The sequence below is a fragment of the Myotis daubentonii genome, chromosome 17, assembly GCF_963259705.1.
Source record: "Myotis daubentonii chromosome 17, mMyoDau2.1, whole genome shotgun sequence".
NCBI lineage: Eukaryota > Metazoa > Chordata > Mammalia > Chiroptera > Vespertilionidae > Myotis > Myotis daubentonii.
In genome coordinates, this window is record NC_081856.1 from 11819734 (window position 1) to 11828954 (window position 9221).

Sequence of the window (9221 nt, forward strand, 5' to 3'; positions counted from 1 at the left end):
ACTCCAAACTGTTTTCCACAGAGGCTGCACCAGTCTGCATTCCCATCAGAAGTGTAGGAGGGTTCGCTTTTCTCCACATCCTCGCCAGCACTTGTCCCTTGTTGATTTGTTGATGATAGCCATTCTAACAGGTGTGAGGTGGCACCTCATTGTCGTTTTGATTTACATCTCTCGGATGATTAATGGTTTTTCCATATAACTTTTGGTCTTCTGTATGTCCATTTTGGAGAAGTATCTATTTAGGTCCTTTGCCCATTTTTTGATTGGATTGTTTATCTTCCTTTTGTTACGTTGTATGAGTTCCCTGTATATTTTGGAGGTTAACCCCATATTAAATGTGTCATTGGCAAATATGTTCTCCCATGGAGTAGGCTCTCTTATTATTTTATTGATGGTTTCTTTTGCTGTGCAGAAACTCTCTATTTTGATGTATTCCCATTTGTTTATTTTCTCCTTAATTTCCATTGTCCTAGGAGATGTATCAGTAAACATATTGCTATGAGAGATGTCTGAGATTTTGCTGCCAATTGTTTCTTCTAGGATTTTTATGGTTTCATGTCTTACATTTAAGTCTTTTATCCATTTTGAGTTTATTTTTGTGTATGGTGTAAGTTGGTGGTCTAATTTCTTTCTTTTTTTTTTAATGTATCTGTCCAATTTTCCCAACACCACTTATTGAAGAGACTGTCTTGACTCCATTGTGTGCTCTTGCCTCCTTTGTCAAATATTAATTGAGCGTAATGGTTTGGGTTGATTTCTGGGTTCTCTGTTCTGTTCCATTGGTCTATATGTCTATTCTTGTGCCAGTACCAGGCTGTTTTGAGTACAGTGGCTTTATAATATAACTTGATATTTGGTATTGCGATCCCTACAACTTTACTTTTAAATATCAATCAGAAAGAATATATGCAGCCCTATGTTCATAGTAGCACAATTTACGATAGCTAAGATTTGGTAACAACCTAAGTGAACATCAACAAATGAATGGATTAAAAAGCTGTGGTACATCTATACAATGGAATACTACGCAGCTGTAAAAAAGAAAGAACTCTTACCATTTGCAACAGCATGGTTGGCCCTAGAGGGCATTATGCTTAGTGAAATAAGCCAGCCAGAGAAAGATAAGTATCACATGATCTGACTCATACGTGGAATCTAATGAACAACATAAACTGATGAACAAAAATAGACCCAGAGACATAGTTACTTCGAACAGACTATTAAACCTCAGAGGGAAGGCAGGGGAGGGTAGAGGGGGAGAAGAGATCAACCAATTAACTCATATGTGTATATGTATAGCCCATAGTCACAACAATAGAGTGGTGAGAGCTTGGGGGGAGGTGAGTCACAGAAGGCAATGGGGAGAAAAAGGGACATATGTAATACTTTTAACAATGAAGATTTATTTTTTTAAAAAAAGTACTATAAGAAAACCCCCACACAAAATAAAACAAATAAACAAAAAATTTAGGGTTGAGATCCATCTAGTTCAGCCGTGGGCAAACTACGGCCCGCGGGCCCGATCTGGCTCATTTGAAATGAATAAAACTAAAAAAAAAAGGACCGTACCCTTTTATGTAATGATGTTTACTTTGAATTTATATTAGTTCACACAAACACTCCATCCATGCTTTTGTTCCGGCCCTCCGGTCCAGTTTAAGAACCCATTGTGGCCCTCGAGTCAAAAAGTTTGCCCACCCCTGTCTAGTTTCTTAAATTCATCTGAAAGAAGAAATAGAGGAGGCATTTTCTTCTACACTAAAACAATGTTTGTTTTTGTTTTGTTTTCATATTTTCTTTAATATTTACTTAACTGTTTTATGAGATTAATAGTGGGCACTATTCTCTAAATTTAGCTCAAATATTTTTTTCTTAAGTTTGTTTTTATTTAAATAAGGATGTTTTTTTTTTAAAGCAAACAAACAAGAATTTAACATGTTTTTCTGGCCAGAAATTAAAATATAATTTACTCAAACACAGATAACATCTGAATTTCTGTATTAATGATCATAAGGTCAAAGTGTTATTCCAATTAAAATTTAAATAAATTTAGTGACTCTTATGATGGAAGAATCGAAAATACCTCCATGTCCATTTATCAGTAGAACTCTGTTATTTTTAATTTTCCTTAAAGTTCCGCAAAACAATGTGATCTTTAAAAATATTGAAGAAGAAATAAAATGAGTCAAAACTGCTTTTTAATAAATGAATATTGAAAAAGAAACATTGAAATGTACACTTTTTGGGGGATACCCTATATAAGATGCGATATCAATAAGTATGATATTTTTGTCTGTTTAAAATATCTCATGTACATACATATATTTTCATTGTCTCTGGTTATAAAATGTGGGCTCTTCCTATTTAAAAGAAAGCAATGCATGCCAGGAAGAAATATATTCGTATTTGTTTTTCCTCTTTAAGTATGGACGTATGAGGAAGCTGATTGCGGAGAGTAAGATGTTGGCATTATATTGTGAGACAACCTATTAATACTAATTCTAGTCAGTTGGATAGTGGCCTCTCAAAAAAAGATATGTCCCAGTCCTAACACCTGGTATCTGTGAATGGAGCCTTATTTGGGGAAATATTAGATGTAATTAAATGAAGGATCTAAAGATAAGACCATCCTGGATCAACCATGTGGCCCCCAAATCCAAAGACAAGTTTCCATGTAGGAAGGGGAGAAACATTGAGACACAGGAGAGAAGGCACAGATTGGAGTCAAAGATTGCTGGCAACCTCCAGGAGACAGGAGATAGGAAATGAATAAATTCTCTTTCAGCACCTCTAGGTGGAACCAGCCAGACCCACACCTTGATTTCTGACTTCTGGCCTTCAGAGCTGTGAGAAAATAAATTCCTGTTGTTTTAAGTTATCAAGTTAGTGGTAATTTGTTGTGGCAGCCCTAGGAAACTAATACACTCATTTTCATAACATAGCTTTCAGGTATCACACACAGCTTTCCTTGTGCAAATTAGAAACAGTCATTTTTCATCACCATAAGTGTCACAGAAAGCAACAGACCAAATCCATAAACGAAAACAAAACTAACAAAGGGAATAATAACTCCTAACTTACAGTAACTTGTTTAGCCTAGAGGAACATCGAGCAAACTAGACTTTAGGAAACCTTCTCTGGGGCACCTGTTTTATCCTATTTTCTAAAGAAATTTTAGAGAAGTTTTAGGTTCACCAGAAAATTGAGCTGCAAGTACAGGGAGTTCCCATGTATACCCTACATACATACACAGCTTGTCTATCAACATTCACACCAGAGAGGGATATTTCTTATAATACATTAACCCACATTGATAAATCATCATCATCCGAAGTCCATAGTTTGCATTAGGGTTCACTTTTGGTGTTATATATTTGGTTAATTTTGACAAATATATAATGACTAGAGGCCCAGTGCACAAAACTTGTGCACAGGTAGGGTTTCTAGGCCTGGCCAGCGATCAGGGCTGAACTGTGGGGCGACCGGTGGGGTGATAGAGAGGTTCCCTGCTGTCACCCACCTTGGCTGGCCTGGGGCCTGTGGGCTGTGGGCAGCTCCTGTGTTGAGCATCTGCCCCCTGTTGGTCAGTGCACATCATAGCGACCTGTCCTTCTGCCAATCAGTTGATTTGCATATTAGGCTTTTATTATATAGGATATGTATCCACCATTAAAGTATTATACAGAGTAGTTTCACTATCCTAGTAATCCTCTGTGCTTCACCTGTTCATCCCACCTCCCCCCGCAACCCCTGGCAATCACTGATCATTTTACCGTCTCCAAAGTTTTGCCTTTTTCAGAATATCATATAGTTGGAACCATACAATATGTAGCCTTTGCAAATTGGCTTCTTTCGTTCAGCAACATTCATTTTCCTCTATGTCTCTTCATGGTTCAATAGCTCATCTCTTCTCAGCACTGAATAATATCCCATTGTCTGGATGTGGCATAGGTTATCCACTCACCTACTAAAGGACACTTTGCTCCCAAGTTTTGCTAATTATAAATAAATGTGCTATAAGCATCTCTGTGCGGGTTTTTGTGTAGGCATAAGTTTTCAACTCATTTGAGTGAATATCAAGGAGGCAAAATTGCTGGATTGTATGGTAAGAGGATGTTTAATTTTGTAAGTGACTGTACCAATTTGTATCTCCACCAGCAATGAATGAGAGTTCCTATTGCTCCACATCCTTGCCAGAATTTGGTGTCATTAGTGTTTTGTATTTTGGTCATTCCAATAGACATGTACTGAAATTTAAAACTTTAAATTTGAAGTTTCCTAAGGACATATGATGTTGAGCATATATGGTGTCTGTTTAGGTCTTTCACTTTGTTTAAGGGTCCTAGTCCTTTATCACACATGCCTCTCCCAAATATTTACTCTCTTTCTGTGCTTTGTCTTCTCTTTACATTGTGTTTCCAGAGCAGAAGTTTTTATTTTAATGAAGTTCAGCTTATCAATTATTGCTTTCATGGATCATGACTATTGTGCTGTATCTAAAAAGGTCATCTTCGTTTTCTCCTATGCTGTCTTCTAGGAATTTTATAATTTTCCACTTAATATTTAGGCCCATGGTCCATTTTGAGTTATTTTTTGTGAAAGGTGTAAGGTCTGTGCCTAAACTTATTTTTTCACATGTGGATGTCCAGTGGTTCCAGCATTATTTTTTAAAAATATCCTCTTTGATTCTCTGTAGTACTTTTGCTCTGTGTCCAATAACATTGCTGGCACATAGTCAAGTGATTAATTTCTAAATATCACCTTTGTATCCTGCAACCTTGTTATAATTGCTGATTGGTTCTAGGACATCTATGAACAAAGATAGCTTTATTCTTTACTTCTCAATTTATAGTCTCTTTACTTCCTATTTTTGACTTATTGTATGAACTTAGACTTCCCATATTATGTTAACAAGGAATGGTGAGAGGGGTCATCTTTGCTTTGTTCCTTATCATAGTGGGAACACTTTTAGTTTCTGACCATTAATATGATGTTAGCTGAACTTTTTTGGTTGATGCTTAGTTTTGAGATTTTGCATGATAAATGGTTGTTGTATTTTATCAAATACTCTTTTTCATCTATTGATATGGTCACATGAATTGTCTTCTTTAGTATGTTGATGTAATTTCTTACATTAATTAAGTTTCAGACATTGAATCAGTCTTGCATACCTGGGACAAATCCCACTTAATTGTGATGTATTATTCATTTTGCACATTGTTGAGTTTGATATACTCCGGTTTTGTTGAACATTTTTGCATCTATGTTCATGGGAGATACTGGTCTGAAGTTTTCTTTTCTTACTATGTCTTTGTCTTATTTTCATGTTAGGTTTCTGTCCTCAGAATGAGTTAGAAAGTACTTCTTCCATTTCAGTATCTGAAAGAGATTGTAGATATTAGTATGATGTTTTACTTACATCATAGATTTCCTATTTTTAATCAGCAAAACAGAATTTAAAAAAGGTAATACATATAGAAATATAAATATTCTTTTTAGTAACAGAATTTTTTCTACAGCAAAAATTAGGATTTATTTTCACAATGTGATTTATGGAAATCTTTATGAATTTTAGATAACAAATTTTAATTACAAAGTATAAGTAAAATAAAAATGTATGATATATGCCTGGTCAGTGTGGCTCAGTTGGTTGAGGGTCCTCCCATGAACCAGGAGGTCATGATTCGATTCTGGGTCAGGGCATGTCCCTGGGTTGCAGGCTCCATCCCCAATAGGAGTCATGCATGAGGCAGCTGATGGATGTTTCTCTCTTATTGAACTTTCTATCTCCCTCTGTCTCTCCCTTCCTCTCTTTTAAATCAATAAAACCATATTTTAAAAATGTATGATGTATTATATATGCTATGAGAAAGGTAAGGCAAATTCATTATAATTTGGAGCAATAGTAAAATAAGTACTAATTTAAATCCATTTTGGAAATTTCTTTTGGCTACCTTTAACAAAGTTAAATCTCTAGAGATATACTTCCCTTTCTTAAATAGGCTAAGTGTTGTAACTGGAAATAAGCAGCAGTTTGGAGCTTTCCATTATGGAAAGTATTAAACTTTTAAAAACAGACATCATTCCATGCTCACCAAGATTTTCATTAGCCGTAGTTTTTAAGGTCTAGAGCCCAGTGTCATTTCTCACTGCTTTCTTGAATCATTCTACATCAGTCATGGCAATGAGTTATTTATTTATCTTTATTGATTTACTGAAAGCAATAGTCCAGGAATACTAAAATGGTCTATATGACATACCTTTTCCCCTCTTGAGTAACTATACCAGTTTCATGGTGAGGAACATGCCCATTCATACAGCATAGACCAACTGATTTATGAATCACAAATGACAGTGAGAAGACTGGCCATTTTCTAGGCACAGAATTTTAAGATGTGTTCATATTTGAAAATTAGCAGCCTGAGATAGCTTTTTATATTTCTATTTGAAATTATATTTTACACCCATCTCTCTACCCCCATGTTCTTTGGCAACTATCTGATTGTTTTCTGTATCTGTGGGTCTGTTTCTTTCTTATTCTAGATATTAATTTGTTTTGAATGTTTAGATTCCACATTTAAATTCTTTCTGAAATTAAATAGAAGGTTTAGGAATTCTTTGTTCATTTCTTCTCCATATGCCATTCAAAGGCCTTGTAGAACTCACTATAGTTGGTCTTGGAATAAATGCTTTAAATTTTCATTTTTAATATATCCTTAATTAATCAATTATGCACATATCCATACATAGCACACTTCAGGTACTGTACAGTGGAGGTTATAATTCATTACTTGTGCACTTGGAGTTTACATTTGGTATAAATATATAATTTATATATGTATATAAATAATTTCAGGTTGGAATTATTTCCATAGAAAAGTCAAGTTTGTTAGGAATGGGAATGCTCTAGTACTGTTGGTGGTGGGTAGAAAAATTTTCTCCAACTTATTTTATATAAAAATGTCAAAGAGCGAAATTCTCTGATAATTTGAGCAGAAACCAGGGTAAGTTCAGGTTTTGAGCCATGAGTTTTTCCTGGAGGAGGGATATCCAAGCAAAATGAATAGTGTGAACCTTCAGTCAGTTACTTGGATTTTTCAGGGAACAACAAGAAGGTCAGAAAGCCAAGAGTGAACATGGTAGGAGACAAAGCTGTACAGGCTGAAAGGGTGTAGAACCATGTCGACTATTGTAAAGAGCTTGGATTGTGCTCTAAGGCAGTTAGGAAACTATTAACAGGCCAGTGCAAGGTGTGAAATGATCTAATTTATGACTTGAGAGGATGGCTCTGACTGTGGGCTTTAAAATAGACTCCGGAAAAAGAGAAGAAGGGAAACTATCAGTTAGAAAGTGGTTTTTAATAACCTAGGTGTTAACTGAAGTCAGGGATAGGGTGACAGGGCAGACCTGATAAAATTGGCAGATTCAAGATGTAATTTAACATCAAAACTGGCAGCATCTATTGATGTTTCTTGATGAACTAGGGATGGTTTATAAAAGATAGATATCCATGAATGAGGCTTACAAAGTTTCTAAACTTATTAAAATTGAGAAGACTATCAGAGGAGTAAGTTTGAATATATAATCAAAACTTTAGCATCAGAGATATTAAACTTGGAATATTGAACAGGCACTTTGGTACTTGAATGTGAAGTTCAGTGGATAGGTCCAGACAGGACACAAACATTTGAGAGTCACCAATATCCAGATAACATCTAAAACCGTGACTCTCACCAAGATTACCTAGTAAGGGAGTGAGAAAAGTAGACTTGGAGGGCTAAGCCATAAAGATCTTCAACATTTATAGTTTTTTTTTTTGTTTGTTTTTGTTTTTTACTAAGATGGAGCCAGGTTTTATGGAGCCCGTAGCTTCATAATTTTGGTGATCATTTTTTTTTTGAGAAAAATCATAGGCAATTGTAAATACAAATCAAATACAAAGTTTTCAAAGGGGCCCATTAAAATCAGGAACATTTGACTCAACTGTAATAAACTTCATGATCAGTCTGCTTCTGGTGGGGAGACAAGGGGTAAGCAACAGCGTACGAGTAAACTAGGCAGCTGCCCACAGGGAAGAAGAAATGAAGAGAAGATGTCATCCCAGAGCCACGCAGTATAATTCACCACATTTCCAGTGGAAATGACCCACTGAGTTCAATGCTGATAACTCAACAAAGGAGTTGAGGACAAAGAATGGGCCCTTGGATTCGACAACACAGAAGCACTGGTGAATTTGAGAGAGTTGTGTTGATTGCTGGAGTGAGGGGAAAATGCTAGCTAGGGTAGATTTATACAGATCAGTGGAGAGTAATTACAGAAGAGTGAGTTTTTCTGTAAGGAAAGAGACATGGAGCAGAACAAAAGGGAGATATGAGATCAAGGGAAAGTTTGTAAAATAATTCACATACATGTGGATTGATTGTCTGGTTAACAAACATTTAGATTACGTGAAACCAACCTGCTTAGTTCATGAATATAAGATGAAAGACATAGAAGAATCGTTTCTTTTGGGAAAGGATATAATTCCAAATATCAGGCTCTAGTCTACTCCCCATTCCTTAAAATATATAAAGCTATATAAATGTAGTGATGGAAAAGGGTTTTATCCAACTAGATATAAGTCATAAATCATGAGAGAGACTTCAGGCTCAACATTTAAAAAAATATAATCAATACATAGTGCTATTTAAAATCAACATTATAGAGACATAATTTCTATTTAATATAACAATGCAATCAACCCTTGAACAATAGGCTTCCCTCTAGTCTTCACTGTGCTTCCTGGCATCATGTCCCAAATGACTGACATATCTCAGAGTCTATTTGTTTGACAAGTTTACTATATAATGATAAATGTTTTCATTCATTTATTCATTCATTCTCTCATTCGACCAACATTTATTAAATTGTTATAATCTCCTAAGCACTGTAAACAAGATAAGCATATTGCTTGTCCCCAGAGAGCTAACAGGTACATGGAGAGGACTGACTTTGAACAGGTGAATGTAAGTGCACAGAGACCAGTCCTACAATAAATGAGCTGTCAACTCTATGTGGGTAGGAATTTTATCTCTCTTTTTATTACTTTATTCTCAACATCAAGAATCCTTCCTGGCACATAGTAGTTGCTAAACAATGAATCAGTGCTAAGGCTTAGACCTGTACTTTAACAATTACATCTGCTGGAGTTCATAGAAAGGAATTATAAAGGAAGGATATTG